The sequence below is a fragment of the Pinus tabuliformis genome, chromosome 6, assembly GCF_031772625.1.
Source record: "Pinus tabuliformis cultivar Carrire ecotype Pingquan chromosome 6, CPIR1, whole genome shotgun sequence".
Classification (NCBI taxonomy): Eukaryota; Viridiplantae; Streptophyta; class Pinopsida; order Pinales; family Pinaceae; genus Pinus; species Pinus tabuliformis.
Genome location: NC_142292.1, coordinates 651883555 through 651903617, shown reverse-complemented (window position 1 = coordinate 651903617; position 20063 = coordinate 651883555). Strand labels below are relative to the sequence as shown.

At 36.6% G+C, this 20063-nt stretch overlaps 1 non-coding gene across 1 annotated transcript; it reads left to right on the top strand.

Moving 5' to 3' along the window:
* Window positions 1-9206: 9206 nt before the first annotated feature.
* On the top strand, window positions 9207-9294 carry TRNAM-CAU (transfer RNA methionine (anticodon CAU)). Its single transcript is given in 2 exon segments — window positions 9207-9244; window positions 9259-9294. It is a non-coding gene; the product is annotated as a tRNA-Met (tRNA).
* Window positions 9295-20063: the final 10769 nt, after the last annotated feature.

Genomic DNA, 20063 nt, shown 5'->3' with positions numbered 1-20063 from the left:
ATCGATTCCAATTTTAATTAGTCCCTGAATTAAAATTGTGAATTAAATTCGAATTTGAGCTCAGCAGCTATTTGTAAAATAATTAATTAATTCATCTTGAGTTAATTAGTTAGAGAAAATCAAACATGAAGTCTATGTGAAGACATGCAACAGTTATCCCTTTGATTGAGGAAGTTATCCCTTAATTAAGGAAATCAGGATGAGTTGTACTTTGAGTTGTAATTAGTTAGCTCATTTCACTGAGTTAAGTCTAGTTAGATTAGTTCCAACAGTTTGTGGAACTGATTGTGAGTTCAGTTAGTCAATGCATGCATGCATGCAACTAGTGTACTTCAGATAACTGAATATTCTCTCATAAATAACTCGTGCATGTCAGTTCAGACAGAGATCTAGTTGAGATTAAAGGAAGGGATAGTGTACTATCAGTTGGAGGAATTTTTCTATAAAGGAAACTCATCCATGCAGAAGGAATTAAATCCTTCAGGATTGCATAGTTATTTCAGAGGTTAGAGCAGTGTGTGAGGGATTATTACACACAGGTGGCAGCTTGAGGACCCAGGAGAAACTGCGCAAGGAAATAGGAGGTTTGGAGGACTGAAGGGAGGCATATGTGTTGTCTATTCTGTCTATGAGCAGCAGTGAGGGATTGTACTGAGAGTTGGATAGCTTGTGAGCTAAAGCTTTGTGTAATCTTGAGATATTTCCACTTGTATGATAATACAGATAGTGGGGTTTTAGCTGAGGCTTTCCCCAGAGTATTCTTCTGTGTTCATGTGTTATTGTTTCTTCCTCATCTGTTATATGTGTTCTATTTGATCTTGCTCAAAATCGATTAAGCTTCCGCAAGTTTTTTGTAGAAGTAGATCTAGTATTTTGCTTTAGTATATTGCATTATTAGGTGATCTATAGTGAGAATTTCTACAGTTTTAGCCTTGCCTTTCCATTTTCTGGATAGACATGGAGTTGTGGGCTTTTCCACTGTTTTTTTTTTTTTTTTTTTTTTTTTGCTGATTGGTGCTTGTGTTCCTTATAGTTGTGGGTTGAAACAAATGCTCTGGAATCCCTAGAACAACTTGGGTTTAATTACTAGTTCCTGGATTCGTACGTTGGGACAAACACTTTGGATCCCTTGGTGGGTTGATTTACTAGTTCCTGGAGCCATGTTTGGAACAAATGCTCTAGAGACTTGGAAGTTTGTGCATTGATTTACTAGTTCCTAGAGCCCTAAACAGCTTGGGTTAAGACTAATTTGGTTAGTGTTAGTGATGTCCAACCATGGAAGTGGAATCACTGTGGTTGAGGGTTGAGGTGGTTTGGCCTCTAGAAGCCCTGGTTTGGTTTGGTTTTAGTTTAATCCACGAGATCCCACATTCATGCTTGGAATATGGCGCAGGGGTGATTGCTTGAAAGAGAGATTTGGTTCAACCAAATCTTTGGTCAGGTGGTATGTGGAAGTCCCTGACTTGCTTGGTATTTTCACATGTTAATATGAGACATTTCCTTATTGTGATATATAAGCGTTTGTAGTGATTATATTGGTGATATTATGGTTGAGTTTCCATGGTATCTATGCCATTTATTTTTTGGTTATATGTTGGTTATATGATGCATATTATCCATGGCTCTTGTCATGAATTATTTAGTTATTGATTGGTTGATGAATGTATGGAATAATAAGTGTTGTTGCATCTATGTGGAGAGGGAATATGGCCTTCTTATTGATTCTCATATGAATCTCAAACTATTATAATCAGATATGAATTCATGACCTGTAGTTTACATGTTTTCCATGTGTTTGACGAAATGTCGGTTATGGATTAGGCATGTCCTAGGTCAATTCTTGTTCAAGTTTTATATTGAATTTTTTTTCATTATGTCATTTATGATTTTTAGAAGTCTCGGGCAGTTTTCAAAAGTGGTCTGGAGGGTTCCCTGGAAAGGTGGATTAGATCTCGATACCACACCCTCTAAACTAGGCTATTTGGGTCACAACCACATGGAGGCAATGTTTTTCATGTGGTTGGAGGCCTAGGTCAGTGAAAAAGAGCCCCAATTCAGGGTTTGGTCACTTGGGGTGGTCCTTTGGCCTTTGAGTGTCCTGTAGCCCTCAGAGATTTTGTGAGTTTTCACTTTGTGGTCATTTTTAAGGCCCCACTTCCTTAACTGGAGGTTGGAGGTTGGATCATGTCATAGTAACTCTTCGTATCATGTTTACCCTGGCATGCTAATGAAATTGTGTAAATATGGGAAGGGGTGGTTACAAGCATCCTTGTGTTTTTGCAGCTTGTGCGATGAATTCTCTTTTTTATCTCCAATTTCGATTTAGGTGCAACAACAATGATTTTTATTTGCAGCAATGATATGCTAGTTTTCTTTGTTGTTCATAGATGTTTTTATGATTTTTCAATTATTTTTCCTTTTTTGGCCCTCCTAGCCAGAGGGGGTTGTCCAATACTCATCCACCTATTACATGAGTGTATTTACTCACATGCTTCAATAATTGGCATAGGTGAATCCTCCACCAACCTCACACATGCATTCAGTGACTAAAATTTGATAAGTCAAAGGAAGATGATATGGTAAGGATAATTGCTCAGAAAAATGACATAGAATTATATGCATGTGGATTTCTCCTTAGACCCCCTTTCAGCCTACCTCTCTTGTGTAATCATAGTCCCCTCTAACTCAATTCATGTCCATCTTACAACTAGTAATATATTTCATTTATTATTTTCAATGTACAAAATTTACATATTATATCACTTGGCTAATTATAGGAGTCAAAACTAAGATGTTACAAATTATATTTCGAAAAACATAAATTTTGATAATTAAGTAATTAAAATTTCAAACATCCTCCATGCAAATTTAAAACTTTAAAACTAAGAGATACTACACTATCATAATGATATATGCAAATGTGAGTATTAATTAGCACCCACCTCTTCAGACAAGATCTCTCAAAATAAATTACATATCTAAGTTATCATAAAAATCCCATCTCAGGGAAATAGCCATAACATCTTGTATTTGAACTATCAAACTTAAGAAAATAAAGTATTCTTCTTAAAATGGATCTTAACAAGGCCTTTGACTGTGTGGACTGGATGTTTCTACATCTAGATCTACATAAGATTGGTCTTTCCTTCAAGGCTATATCTTGGATTATGGCATTTGTATCATTTGCAAACTTTGCAATCTTGATTAATAGTATGCCCACCCACTTCTTCAATGCTTCTCGAGGTCTTCGACAAGGTTGTTTTATCACCACTGCTTTTCCTCCTAGTCATTGAGGACTTGGGAAAATTAATATCAGATGCTCACTTAAGTGGAGTTTTTCCAAGTGTGAGGATATTTAGGTATATTGAGGTCACACACCTCATTTTCGTGGATGATGTACTTGTATTTGGTGATCTATATGTGGCAAAGTGGCACAACATGCAACAAATCATTTGTCTATTTTGGGATGTGACTAGAGTTATCATGAACAATACTATATCTAATATTATCTCCTCCTCCCTAGAATATGTCGCAGTTCTGTAGATTGTGGGTATATTTGTTGTAGACAGTGTATCCTTAGACTCTGGCTTCAAATACCTTGGTTTTACTATTAAACCTAATAGATATGGGATTAGGGATTGGTTCTTGTTGATTGAGAAGTTACAACATCATTTATCTACCTAGTCTCATCGATGGTTTTCTATTGGAGGATGATTGATTATGGTTTAGGCTATCTTACAAAGTATATCTATCTACTGGTTACATATTTATTCTCTACCAAAAAATATCGCCAATCAAATCAACTCGATTATCTCTGGATTTATATGGGTTGGAACTTCTGATAGCACGAATTCCATTTGGCTCGTCTCTAGGTTATATCATGGAGGACTGATAAAGGTGGTTGGGGTATCAAGGATCTTAAGAGAATGAGTTGGACACTCCTATTGAAAATATTTTGGCGTGCACTTATTGGTGATGGTATTTGGAATCGCATCATAAAGTACAAATACCTCAACAATCGGTCCTTGATACATTGGATCAAGATGGGTGCACACATTCCTTGTACCACTTCATATATATTGTGAAGCTTCATGCAGGTCAGACCTTGGATTTTGGGCAACATCAGGAGGAAAGTAGGCAATGCGGCGAATGATGAGATTGGACTTGATCCCATCTATGGATATTAGGGATATCATACTCTTCCAATGGAATTACTCAGACTCGTACATGACATGGGAATATATTACATGAGTTAGATTGTTATCCATAATGATACATTTTATACATCCTAGATGAAGGAATTTGAACTTGGTTTATATGGTGATCTGGGCATACGCTTGGATCGGTATATTCATGATCTCACTCTGGCACACATTTCACTTTACGACCATGAGGGCACTTTCACATGGGTTGGTAACTTGTTACAAGGCCATATCATTGTCAAGGAAGTATACATGACTAGTTTTACAGTCAAAGGGCATATGGGCCACTTCCTTTATACATCTTATAGGGTATTTGGAACTGTTGTAACAAATTAACATTTGAAGGATCATCTCCATTTATTCCCAATACATGTGTATGTATAGCGGATTTTTACAGGGAAGTTGGTTTAACATGTTGGTTTCTCATCTATGTGACAGATCAGATCACTACCTACTCATATCTCCCCTCATGAAAATTTCGATGGGGCTGGTAAGAATGAATTGTGTGGTTGTGGGGCATTCATCACATTACATCCATATCCACATTACAATGTCAAATGGTTCGGTGGATTCGGATCCAACTCTAGAGCTGAGGTATTGGCACTTTGGGGTCTTCTATATTGTGCACATTAGCTAGAAATTGAGAATTTGGATGTTGTGGGGGAGTCACAATCGATTATTGACTGGGCATCTAAACACACGACCTTCACCCCTCCATAGTTAATCAATTGAATGTAGTGTATTTGGGTTCTCAATACACATTTTCAAAGGATTACTTGTACTCATGTACACCAGGAGCTGAATAGTAATGTAGACATGTTATTAAAGGAAAGCCTCACACTCCCTTTCAGAGTGATTCACTATTCTCACTTTACTTGTGACATCTGCCAGAGGACCGGAACTATCTCTTATCTTATAGTCGTTGTTTCATTATTTCTATTCTTGATGTTCCATTATACTTGGTCATTTTGATTTTTTGTTTTTGGTGCAATACAACTTAGTCTTGATGGTGTGTTGAATTTTGTATTGCACTGGGGCAAACACAACATGATATCAATTGGTGCGGCTCAGGCTTCGGATATCACCTCTTTCATGGCCCCTTTTTGGACTTTCATATTTTCTTTTTTGTCTCTTTCTACATGTTTTATTGTAGAACACAAGGGTTAGAAATGTTCTTGGCATGCACAATTATATGGTTATTTCCTATGAACATGATGATGATTATAGAAATAAGGCTTATGTGATCATTATCAAGTGTTTGAGACATGGTTTCGGCGATAATCACATCGAAATTCATTCGTCAACGTGTTTCGAACCAACAAGTGTGGTTCATCGTCAGGACAAGATGAAGAACCAAACCTTGGCAAAGATTAAATAGAGAGATCGAGCATTCCAACGGCTAGAAAGAAATAACTAATTTGACCAAAGAGAACGACTATAATTGACTAGGCAACAACTATATTTGACCCGATCAAGATTTAGGGAAGAATTAGATATTTATTTAATAAGTTAGTTAATTTGTTAGATTTATTTTATTTAAATCTATACGTAAATAAATAAAACTATTTTTATTTAATTAAAATTATATGAACTAAGAACATTAAAGATAAAAATAATTTCTTATTCTCTTATAATACTATAGGGAATATTATAGGATGAAATAAATATTAAGTTAACTAATAAGTTAATATGATTGCAAAGTTTATTTAAATGTAACCAATTAAGCATTATATTTTTTCAACTCAATAAATTATGATACTAACAAGTTAATTACTAGGATACAAATATAAATATTAATTAAATAATGAAATAGTCGGTTAACTTGTTTATTTATCTTCATATAACTACAACTAAACTCATAATGCTATAGGGAATCTTATAAAATATTAATTAAATAGATAATAAGTTAAATAATGAGTTTGATTACTACATCTATGTATATGTGATAATATATGTATTATCATTTTTTTAATACCCACAAAAATGTATATAAATTCACATAAATACTTATATATGAAATACTTGGAAAAGAATCTAAAGTTTATTAATTAATTAATTAATCAAATAATGTGTTTAAACTATTGATGTCAACTGAATAGATTACTAATTAGACCGTAAGGCGTTCGTAACATTATGAGACATTGATTTTGATGTTCGATGATTGAAATAGGATCTGCCATTCGATTGAAGAGCCAAAAATAACATTCCGTGGATTCCTATAACTTCCAGTGATATATACTATAGAGATTGCAATGTCTCCGTAGCTTTGGAATTTTTCCACGTTGACACGTTTCAATATTATTTGTACGTGAAATTGCAAGCCACTATTCAGTGGCTGGACATTGTAGTGTCAAAGCCTTTACACATACATAGTTTCATTGTCTTTTATCCTACGTTGTAACTACTTATAATGAATATAAAATAAATAATTGTAATAATGCCGTTTCTATTTTAAAGATGTTTTTTAATTAATATTAGATTTCTTTTATCATAATTTTATTAGATGATATGATGTGTTTTATTTACATGTTGCAATAAATGTTTTTAAACGTTTTCAAAACAATATAATGTTATTTGGTTGAAATTTTAAATTAAATTTCAAAGTATTATTTTAATTATATTTCGTAAATTCTATGTTGTTTTTATTATAAGATATTTTGCTGCGTTATTCGGCTAGGAAATATAATTCAAGGTTGTTTCTATTATCGCTATTGTTTTTATTATAAGATATTTTGCTGAGTTATTTGGTTAGGAAATATAATTCAAGGTTGTTTCTATTATCGCTATTTTATATTGGAGTTGTTTAGTATGTTTGAGAATACCCTTTACTAGCTTTGGGTATGATATTCTTGTATTTCTCTATCTTAATCTATTTATGTATGGCTTTGAATTATACGTTCTAGCAAAAAATGAATGTGGATTTGCAGAAGAGACGTGCTAGTCAAAGTCAAGTGCAAAGGATGAAACTAACAATGTGGATTTGCAGAAGAGACGTGTTAGTCAAAGTCAAGTGCAAAGGATGAAACTAACATGTTGTCAGGGCATGTGCAAAGGATGAAATCATGCAGCGAGTCAAAATTAGGTCAATTTTCTATCATTTATCGTACTTTGGAATCACATTATTTTCATCTAGGTGTGTGCATTACATCAATATGTTACATAATGGAATCAAGCATTACAATTCAGTGGAGTGGTTTATAAAATGGCAAGGTTATCGTAATTGTGAGAGTTGTAGGTTTTGTTGTACTATTCTTGCCTTACTTTAACAAAAGACATAGCAAAATTTGGATTTGGATTGCATAGTTATGGATGAAACTGTTAAAATGAAATCTCACTTGTTCTGGGTGATTAGTTAGTTTCTCTCACTTGTTTGACCAATTCTGGGTGATTAGTTGGTTTCTATATTTAATGGTTAGATAGAAATCTGTTAGAAATTAGTTAAATTGTTGTTAGTGTTTGACAAGGTCAAACTATGTTGTTTATTTTTAAATTAATGAAATTAAGGGCAAGCTAATTTGTACTTGTACAGGTGAAATGCTTAGAAACAGGGGAAATTGTAGCTATTAAAAAGTTTTTCCCTCCCTTTCCAAAGTCTGATGTACAATTTAGTCAGAGTGTTGATTGATTTGGAACTCTGTTTCAGATGATCTGGTTTAATTTAAAATTGGGCAAAACAAACCAATGGAATCATTCCACCATAGAGAACTTTGATTGTGCCTGAAATTCCTGTTGGATTCTTGTCAAATTTGTGGTTGGAAAGAGGGTCTAGCTAATTCTATTTTGTTAAATTGGTTGTGTTAACATCACATCTAGAGCTGACGAGGATGACCAGTGGACAACTTATCTAAGAACTAGTGGATGAAAGGATAAATTCACAACTCTATTGATTTCATATAGATTATCATGATGTTGCTACCAACATTTGATGATAATTTGCAATATCAAGTTCCGTTCTTCTCGAATTTATGCCTTACGGCGTTTCCTTTGCAACATGTGGTGCAAATGCTAGTTATATTAAGAATTAAACTTAAATATATACCAAATAATCAGTTAATTAGTTAACAAGAAAAAATTAATAATTCTAAACCTAATTATTATTATTTATATATCATGTTTACTAAATTCTAAAAATTAAAAACATAATAAGGAAAGTTACATAATCCTAATAATTTCAATTAAAATTTAAATTAATTTAAATAATTTAAGAATAAATAGATAAATAATAGAAGGAAAGAGTACCCAGCATAATCACAAACATATATTATAATATGGGTGGCCTTTATATTAGTCATTGACTTTTTATGATATAATGTTGATGCTCATGAATTTTGTAAAAAGTTTTTATTAATACATTGAGAATCAAATTCTATCCTTGAAAGATGAGTATTAACAAATAAAAGTCATTGAAATTTAATATTAATTTTAAGATTTTTTTAAACGGAGTTGTTTTTAATGTGATTTCTGGACATTTTGGTGCTAGAATTTGGTGGAAAAATTTGAGGTGAAATCTTGATTTGTGCTATTTAAATTGATTTTTTGGCTTCATATATGGATTCAGCACCCTCAAAACCTTAAGGCATTTAGATTGTGCAGGGGTTACCCATCATCCTTATGATTTCAATAAATTCCTACCGGATTTCAGAGAAATTAGACCACAAAAACCCACAAAAACAGTTCCAAAATATCACACCAAAGACAACTAAGTGTTAAACGAAAGGAAATTATTTTTTTCCATAACAACACCCAAATTGCGTTTTGCGCCATTAAAAAATGAACTGCATTTTATTTTTTCCATGTATTGGTATGTGAGATACATCAATATCGACACTTAACGTAAAATATAAAATGACGTATATAAGAAAAAATTCAGTCGTTTTCATGGTGGTGTGTCTCCAATGAGGGGATTCAAAAGATAATTAAATAACACGAAATTGTTTTTTCAAATAAAACAAACAGTATGATTAAAAAGGTCACATTAAAACAACGACATCGTAAAAGCATCCTGGGGTGGTGGCGCAGTTGGTTAGCGCGTAGGTCTCATAGCAACCGTTGAGAAATCCTGAGGTCGAGAGTTCGAGCCTCTCTCACCCCATATTTTGTGTTGTACAAGGATTTATGGTTACCATATTCATTATTACAAATATACATGCGTGTTGACCATTAAGTGATAAACGGCGACTAATCTTTTAATTATATAATAACTATATATGAGTCTTTTTAATTATATAATCACTATATAGGAGTCGTCATAAACGGCGACTAATCTTTTAATTATATAATAACTATATATGAGTCTTTTTAATTATATAATAACTATATAGGAGTCTTAAGAATAAATTGATTTATTTTTTTTTTTTTTAAAAGAGATTGGTAAATTTAGAGTTAAAATAGATAGGTTGGTTTAGTTCCCTTTAGCATTGGATTCTCAATATCATAAGTCACAATATATATATATATATGTTTTTATTATATTTTATTTTGAGAAAGTAAAATAAAAATATCACATTAAATTAATTTTTTTATTTAATTTGACTTAGTCAAAATATTAAACATTACATTACAACATCTCTACCATACTGGACCTCTTAGGTTAACAAATACTTTAAGATTTGATTAATGCCAATCTTCTAATTATCAATAATTTAAGATTTTGTTAATGTCTAATCTTATTATATTAATAGACATGTCTAATTTGGAATATAGCTTTTGAAATTTTAATTTAATTATTAATTGCTAAAGGCTTTTTATTTCAACTTAAGGTGGATGAGGATTTGTTGAATTTTTTTTAATTTTTTAAATTGAGGGCCTAGATTGATTATCAAGGGAATATGCTTAGTTGTAGTGTATTACAGAGTTTGTTAGTTTGCATTGATTTTTAATAAATTTAAAAAATTAGATTTGCCACGTGGCTTTCCACTCACCAATTTACTAGGGATTTGAGATTATTCTAATTCTAATAAGTTCCTCCACGATAAGTTCCTCATTATTATTTATAATATTCATTTATATATAAGCAAATTTTATTGCCATAGTCTAACAATAATGTTTTTTTGCCCGGAAAGTTATGGAAATTTTGGTCATATTTTGAAAAAAATTGGCAGGGATTTTTGTAAATCCAAGTAAAAGCTGTCAAAATTCATAATTTTAGGTGCCCTAGAAGTTTTTGATGGTGTTGAATCCATTTCCACCATCAAAAACATGATTCAAACACTACCTCTACAAGATTTTTTGAAATTTTTTTGCCCGAATTCCGACCACTTTTGGCCGTCCGGGAAATTCCTCTGCCTCCGTAGACGACTCCAATTTTATTTAGAAAAATGGTCCATTACTTTTAATAAATTTAAAAAATTATATTCGTGCCACGTGGCTTCCCACCTACCAATTCCCTAGGGATTTGAGATTATTCCAATTCTAATTAGTTCCTAATTATTATTTATAACATTCATTTATATATAAAAAAATTTTATTTAGCAAAATGGTCCATTTTTTTTTTTTTGTAAGTTAGAGTAAAATTCTTATATTACAATAGAACAAAAAATTATATCATAGTTCGCTGGTCTACCAGACGAGCTGCAGTAACATATAGCCTTGTTCCAGAACTTAACCAGACTTTCCCAAAGGTTTTTATGTCTATGGTATTTCCTAGGCATATCAACAAAATTAACTTTTCTACTGCTACTTAATCATTCACAACTTGCCGAAGGTCTGTGTGAATATCTAACTTTATGTTCTAGACGTACAGTTTTTCCTATTATCATATTACTATGATTTGACCTACACAACCAATTGAAAAAATATAACAAAATTAGACATAGAAACATGATCATTTATCCAGGGACAATGATGGAGCCTTCGCCACACCTGATCCATATGCACGTGTAGTTTTCTCCATTGGAGTTGCTGAATCAGTTTCCCTAGCTCTCGACTTGACCTGTTGCTTACCGCTGACTCTAGTTACCTCTCTGACCTTGTATTTCATAATTTGGCCAGATCTCCATGTCCCTGTCGCAGTGTAATATCCAAGTTATGGATATATTCAGGTAGATTCAAAATATTTTGTTCATATCTCTAATTTGATCATCATGTAGGTGTTCTATGTTCACCACCCTTTGGAGTGACTCCTCGACCCCCCACAGTCGTTGCCCGATTGCCTTTAGATGTAGTTGGTATTCCATTTGACGTTGAATCCTCTCTTTCATCGCTTCCACCTGCAGCTTTCCCGCTAAAGTCTTAACGTGCCATGCCATCTCTAAAATTCTCTGGCAAATCGTTTGTCTCGTTCGGGATTTCCCCATGTTTATTATCTAGTTGACCTTCTCTTCGATTTTATCATCTAAGATGTTCCTTCACAGACGCCCCACTTAATTTTCCAAGACTTCAATAACTTCTTTGCCTCACTCTGGGACAGTTGCATGATAGTTGAGTGTTGCCTCCTTTCTTGCATCCACCATTCTAGTTCTCTTGCTAGTCGTGGAGCTTTGAGCTTTCGCTCTTGGTCTACCCCTCGACCCGTTACCCCCATTTCTCACCATAACTATTATGGTTATCGTGGTTCTCTGATAAACATGCTTTCTCTCGTTGTTTCTCCCCTTAGTTTTGTTCAAACTTATCACTATGCATCCCATGTGGTTCCCCTCCCTAGCATATAAAGGAAAAATCCATAACAGCGCAGTCCGCCCCATCCTTTAGGTACCTTCATTGTCTATTTCCAGAAACTTCCATTTACCAATGTGGTTGCAGTACATTCATGCGAGAATGGGACCATCTTCCTTCTCATTTGCCTCTACATACGGTCTGTGTAGGCCCATTATAGTCGTAGTTCTGTTCCAATACTGCTTCACATTGTGTTTTGTCCTTCTCCACTTCTTCAACCGTCTTTTCCCATAAATGCCATCTCCTCGCAAATGATTATGTGATCCTAGGTTCCATTCTTTCCCATCAACTACGATCATGTCCTTCATATCTTGAAGACATGTACCTCTGCGATCTTCCCTAATGCCCACTACTTTTCCACTCATATTGATTATTAAAAATTCCTTTCGCCAGGTGGGTTACTGCCTTCCTCCTGGCCTACCCACAGCCGATTGAAAAAATATAACAAAATTAGATTCAGAAACATGATCATTTATCCAGGAACAATGATGAAGCCTCCGCCACACCTAATCCAGATGCAGGTGTAGTTTTCACCACTGGAGTTGTTGAAGTAGCTGTCAGCCTGTCGCCACTCTCGAAGTTACCGGTTGCTTACCGCTGGCTCCAATTACATCTCTGACCTTTTATTTCATTAATTTGGGTATGTCTCCATGTCCCTTCCCCAGTTTAATATCCAAGTTATGGATATATTTCAGGTAGATTGAAAATATTTTGTTCATATCTCTAATTCGATCATCCTGCAGTCGTTCTATATTCACCACCCTTTGGAGTGCCTCCTCGACCCCCCGTAGTCATTGCTCGATTACCTTCAGATGCAGTTGGTATTCCATTTGACGTCGGATCCTCTTCCATTGCTTTCACCTGCAGCTTTCCCACTAAAGTCTTAACATGTCAGGTCGTCTCTAAAGTACTTTGATAGACCGTTTGTCTCATTCGATATTTCCATGTGTCTATTATCCATTCGACCTTCAATTTGATTTCATCATCTGAGATGTTCCTTCACAAATGCCTCACTTCATTTTCCCATAATTCAATAACTTATTTGCCTCGCTCTGGGACGTTTGCATGATAGTTGAGTGCTTCCTCCTTCACTGTGTCCTCCATTCTGGTTCTCTTGCCAACCATGGAACTTTGAGCTTCCACTCTCGACCTCCCCCTAGGACTACTATCCCCATTTCTCGCCATAATTGTTTTGGTTGCCACCGTTCTCTGATAAACATGATTTATCTTGTTGTTTATCCCTTTAGTTTTGTTCAAACTTATCATTATGCATCCCATTCGGTTCCCCTCCCTAACATATAAAGGAAAAACCCATAGCAGTGCAGTTTGCCCCATCCTTTGGGTACCTTCCCTGTATATTTCCGGCAACTTCCATTTACCAATGCGGTTGTAGTACATTCATGCGATAATAGGACCATCTTCCTTCTCATTTGCCTCTGTATGTGGTCTGTGCAGGCCCATTATAGCCATAGTTATGTTCTAGTTTTGCTTCACACTATGTTTTGTCCTTCTCCACTTCTTCAAACATCCTTTCCCATAAATTTCGTCTCCTAGCAGATGATTATGTGATCCAGGTTCCATTATTTCCCTTCAACTACTGTCATTTCCTTCCTTCATATCTTGATGACCCGTACCTCCTCTATCTTCCCTAATGCCTGCTACTTGTCCATTGTTGGCTTGAGGGGGCTTGGACCTAGGTTCATATTTAGCTGTGCTAACCAACAAAACCCTACACTACCAGCCCTTTCGTTAAAAACACGCGTAGTGTAGGCTGCAGTCTCACCAGAGGTAGTATTGGGGAATGCTAGAACCAAGCTTCTACATCCAGAAGGCTATGTGATATGGTTTGAGGTGCTTTCTGTAGATTTAGTTTAGATCTGACCTTCACAAACCCTTATTCATGAGACATATGATTTCCAGTTAAAGAAAGTTATAACTTTGTGTAACTATCTAATCATGCATAAAACCACATCTAATAGTTGATCCATATCTTCGCAGAGTAATTAAGATAAAATACACAAAAATATCATTCAGTTGTGCGTAAATACAGAAAATACACAATGCATAAAAATAGACACATATTTGCTTCAAATGTATTTCTATTACTTTAGATATTCTCTTACAACCTTTCCAGACCCTGCGCACACAGCTGCACCCTGCGCACAGAGCTGCAGGGGCCCACACACTCAGCTGCAAGAGCCTTCCCCTTCACCCAAAATACAGAAAAGATCTACAATTACAAACAAAAAATCATATCATCATGAAGTACCTTTTTCTATTCTGCCTTAGACTTGCTAAGACATCTCTTTATATATCCTTCGTTATTACAATACCATGCTCCACAAACCATGGGTGGATCTCAAAACAATATCAAGACATAAGGGGTTTTGACCTTCCTAAACCCCTTCACTCCTATTTGACCTACGCTACTCGCCCTCCACTCCTTAAAATGCAGAGACTTACAATATTTAACAAAATTTTACCCAGGGGACCCCGTCCCAATAGGTCCCCAACACAATTATGTGACTCGTCCTCGAGTCACTCCGTTGGTACGCTATGGATCTTTTCTTTCAGGCTGTTGAACAAAGACTTCACTAGGTGAAGTGCCTCCGTGCATTGAACAACTTCCTGTCACACTTCTTCCACCAACTTTTTATAGTTGGCCCATCTGCTGCTAAGCCGATGGTCCGCTGCATCTGCTGCATACTCTTAAGAGTGCCTTCCATGATCTATGATATCTTCCCTGCTTCTTCCTCCCATGGATGCATTCATGCAGTGATGATCTACATCTTCTTCTACAAATCCTCAATCTGTCCTTGTAGGGATGTCCCCTCTTTCAATTGGGCGAACCGTTGCACAGGGGAAAGGGTATGCACCATTGTCTTTATCCCATGATACTACAGCTACTTATCCAAATGGAAACTTCGATCTTCTTCACCTGTGGGTCCTCCTCCAGCAAATCCCATAGTTCGAGAGCTTCGTCAGACACCTAGCTACACTCCTTTAGTACAGCATCGAGCTTTGCCCTGTTGGCTCTGATGGCAACCTCACATTGCTCTCTGATTTCTGATGGTGTGGTGGGCTGTAGCTTCAATTGAAGCTCAGTAATTTGGAGTTGCAGATTGAAACGAACTTTATCCACCTGTGCCTTTGATTCTCTAAACGCATCTACCAACTGCTGCACCTTATCTACGGAAGCATCCTCCGACTGAATCTGAAGCTCAAGGAGCTCACTGCATACCCTTGAAATGGCCTGCTCCAGCTGTGTCCTTCTTGCAATTGCTTCATCACGGTCCTGGAGAGCTTTGTGCTCTTCGTCACACATCTATTGACTGGTGATCTGCACATCCTTGATCACCATGAGAGCTTATCTCTCTCGCACCTTAAGCTCATCTGCTACACCCTGGTGTATCTCATGCAAAGTGGATAGGGGGAGCACTGCGAGGTTAACGCTTACATCTTTGGGTAGTTGGGCACTCTCCCATTCCATGGCATCATTCAAATGTAAATATCCATAAGGTAGGGGTACAACGCGGAGCTTTGAGGTAAGGATCGACTACACACTACCTGATGTTGTTGCCTTCACGGTCTCTTGAGACCGACTCGCTTGAACCTAGCTCACTTGAACCTGCAACTTTGTGAGGCCTGTTTGGACCTTTGACAAAACAAACTAGTACAAATCTTCAATATGACCCCAAATTTCTTTTGTCGCAATCCGAACAGTGTCTCCAATCTCATCAAGGTCCCCCTCAGTGGGAACCATGGCCTCCACACTGACAATCTTATCAGACTTGTGCTTCTTCTGTGCACCTCCCACACCTGACTTTTGTCACCTTTTAAGAATAAAAGAGAACCAACATTATCCCGGTTACCCTGATACAGTTCTTCGATATGTGTCTCTTCATCATGCTCACCCTCTAGTTCCTGCACAAAATTTTTTCTCTATATTGATGGTCACCTTCTTCTTTTCCTTCTACATTAGTTTACTCGTGCTTGCTATGCCTTCGGCACTAGTCCCCATGATACCTTCGACAACAACCATGGGAAGAAGCCAGTCAGTCGGCCACTTAATGACTAACTGTGTGATATCATCTTCGATGACTAAAAATCGAAACGTCATCCATTTCTTCATCATATCATGCCTTGCGCAGATGTATACATTATGGAAATCGGCCTTTCCATCTGCAATGCGCCGAAATTCCTTGAACAAAGTAGGTGACAATTGTGGCTTCTGGTTAATCACCATACACAACTCTTATTCAAACAGTACCCAGAACATCTTGTTTTCAATGATACGGTCAGGGTCCTTTGTTGCCCACAACAAGGCGAATTTTGCAGCCTCGCACAAGTCTAGATCTGTCGTTGGGCACTGGGAATTCTCTAGCGTCCTCCCAGCTATCAGCACGATCAATAATAGTAACCACACATAGTGGAACACTTTTCCGTCCTCCTAGGCTTCGCGACAATCATCCAAGAATTCTTGGTAGAGGTACTTTTCCCAATTGAATTAGACCCCCTAACTACACTGCGCAGCTAAGGATACCATTGGTGCCAGTACTTCATCGGCACGACACTTCCTCATTATTTTTCCTACCAAGATCTGTGCAGCAAACCGCATAGCTTCATCCGATATAGAGCTAATGGTGTAGCCTTGTGACTTCTTCACCAACCCGAAGTCACTCTTCATCTGATCTGTGAGATTTTTCTCCTGTGACTTCCCCACAAAAGCATCTGTGGGGTTCGCACCCTGATATGGTAGCATTGTGATTCTGTGGACCAGCATATCATCAATTGGGATGGGCCCTCCCAGCCAGAGGCACCCATCATGAACCAGCGCCAACAACTGACACACACAGATGGTATTAATAATGTTGTGGCTAAAATGTGGGACATACAACATGTTGAGCAACCCTGCGCACTCAATACCAGCCGCCCACTTCATTGGTTCAAGCCTTGTGATGCCTGCCTCCTCATAGTAGACCGATTTCAAGAATTTATTGGGTTCTAACTACAGAAATTTCTCATGATCACTCAAATCCCAATCCTCCATCTTCAGAAATGGTACCCAGGCCAACAATTCACCCTCAATAGGTACTTCCTTCAGTAGCAATGGCATGAATACCTTGAATTTCAATGAGTCAGGGTCCTTAGTTACTTTGGCAGTTGATTTCCTTGGGGGTATATATGGTGGCAGCCGAGAAATTGGCTTTGTGCCCTCTGCGCTGATATTTTCAATCCCCATAGTTATCTCTTCTTCATCCAAGTCCTAGGGTTCCATAGGCTGTTTGTTTTTATCCATATGACCCTTCTATTTGATCTCAATTATGAATTTGCATGACGATTGCTGAACCGGGCTTGTTGTGGTTTTTTCTGCTTTTTCTCTTCTGCCGCAGAGGCAATAGGTTTTGGCCTCGATGACCTGGGTGTTGTAGTAGGGACTGGTAGTGTCACAGTCATGATATTTCCTACCCCTCTCTTCAAGAATTCTTGCTCAACTTCTGCCCAACTTAGGTAACCAGACATATAGAAATTCACTCAGCTCGTTAAGCGCAACCACACATAACAATTTCTCAAGAAGCAAAGTGGCCAAATTTGGAGTGGGGTGCAATATTTATAAATTGATTTGAATTCAAATTATCCATTACCCCGTAAATTGTGCCCATAAATGTGATTTTGGCGGCAAATCCTCCCAAATTTCCACCTTAAATGCACTTCCCCTGCTCCTTTTAACGGAAAAATAACCGTCAAATCAACTGTAGTTGTTCCAACGGTCATTGTTTGGGTAGGCTACGCAAAAATCCTCCTTGTGGCACGGCTACTTTGTCACATCTTCCATCTGCGCGTTCCTCAAACACATCGCGCAGTCGTCTTTCTTCAACAAAAATTTTCCTTGGCAACGTAGTTTATAGTCCTGCGCTTTCTTTCAACTTCTAGTAGCGCTAAGACTTTCTTGCATCCATGTACTCTGTTATGAAACCAGCTCACAAAAAGATAGAAAATAAAGATAAACACATTAGAATTCAGCCTCTTCGAGGGGGAAACCTCCTTTACATTACACAAATAAACAATTCTTGGATGTTACAAATGACAAGAACTCATTTCTATATATAGGAGTCTAAGGGGTCATAATATAATCAGAGCCAACATAACAATAATAATGTAAGGGCACAACAATAACAATAGTGGGCTTCTATGGGGCACAATAATAACAATATGAGGACTACATGGGCACAATAATCTAATAAGGGGGTTGCACTAATAATAATAAGGGGTTACACTAGTAGTATAGGGAATTAACATGCCCCTCTCCTTCAAAAAGTGTTGTCCTCAACGCTTGAGTAGTTCTTGGATGCTTCTGTATAAAATTCTCATCCTCCCATGTGGAATCTTTAGCGGGTAAGTTCTTCCACTTGATGAGATACTCTAAAATTGATCGATTTCATAATTCTCAGGTTCTTGTTTCCATGACTGCTTTAGGTTCCAATATGATTTTTCCTTCCTCGTCAAGTTATGGCAATATTGTTTGAACTGGGAGCTTGTTTTCTATAACCTTCTTTAAGCATGAAACATGGAAAATTGGGGGAACTCGAGAAGATGCAGGAAGCTCAAATTTGTATTCCGTAGTACCAATATTTTGCATCACCTTGTAAGGACCATAGTAATTTGGTGATAATTTATTATCCTTCTTAGCTTGCTTGAGGGATATTTGTTTGTATGATTTTAGTCGTAGAAATACCCATTCGCCTACATCAAAACTTCTTTCGCTACGATGTTGATCTGCCTGTTTTTTCATTCTATTATGTGCCAAGGTGCGTTTATCTTTTAAGAGTTGGAGAACTTGTTGTTGTTGCTCAATGTGATCTTTCACTGCTTGATCCTTTTTCTTCTTGATATGTCCTTCTATCTTTAGAGTTTGAGGAGTGGTAATTCCTGCCAATGCATTGCAAGATATGGTCAGATTCATTTCTAGATGATCGATTTGATCTTTCACTTCTTGAACCTTTTTCTTCTTGATATGTCCTTCTATCTTGAGAGTTTGAGGAGTGGTAATTCCTGCCAGTGCATTACAAGATATGGTTGGATTCATTTCTTGGTGCTCGATGTGATCTGTTAACTCAAAATCAGACCCTGATAGGCTGCTGTGATCAGGTTGACATTAAGTAACTATTTCAAACCTACTTTAGGCTGAGGCTTAGCCTCCTCAACCTGAGAGGGCTCTCTCAAAAGGATTAATGATATTGATAATGGATTAGATGGCTAACTCTAGTAGACAAATGACAAATGAAAGAGGTTGAAATACAATTAGAAAGTATCCATTGGGCTTATGGAGTTAGACATGCTTCAGTATTGACAGTAAAGTTAGCTTTGCATAGAAGTCAGGGCATTCAGAATCCAACATATGTAGAACATATCAAACACATAGGGGACCAACACAGTTTACAAATGCATGCAGGAAATTAGAGCACTTTAAGTGATTTCTAAGTGATCACACATTCATAACACTGTAGATAATAGGAAGAAGAAAACACAAGACATTCAGAACATCGAATTCTTTATGATTCCTGAGAAGCAAGGCCAATACGGTATTACTATAAAACAAAGTCTGTACATAAATCTGAATATGAGAGTTGTTCTCAATAATTTTCCAACTTGAAGTACATTTCTCTTTCTCCTATATATAGAATTCTTCACAAGGCAGAGATTTCTCCTCCAACATGAGGGGAACTCGAATTTTGCTTGCTATGACACCTATTCAAACTTTAACTAACTATTAAATACAACAACTGTTAACTGGAAGTTTTAGAAACCTAAGACAACTAGGAGTCTAACTCCACATCATGCTGATAATAGCATTTATTACAAAAAAAGCTCGTTCTCTGACAAGTGGTTCCCTTCAATTTAACTTTGATGGATGTTTGAAACTGCTTGCTGGCCCTTAATGTCACATTTCTCAACTGCTGCTAGAAAGTAGGAAATTTCCCCTGTTTTTCTGCTTTTGGTTTCCTCAAGGATATTCGAGATTAATTATCCCTGTTGTTATTCTTTGATTACACAAAAATGTATTGGGCAGCTATGTTTTTCATGTACTCTGGCTCATGTACACGTGTAAATACAAAACTTGTCTAAGGCTACCTAAAGCATCATGAACCGAACTGGCTATGAATAATGACCATTAGATGTACTAGGCCAACATGTGTAATATTATTA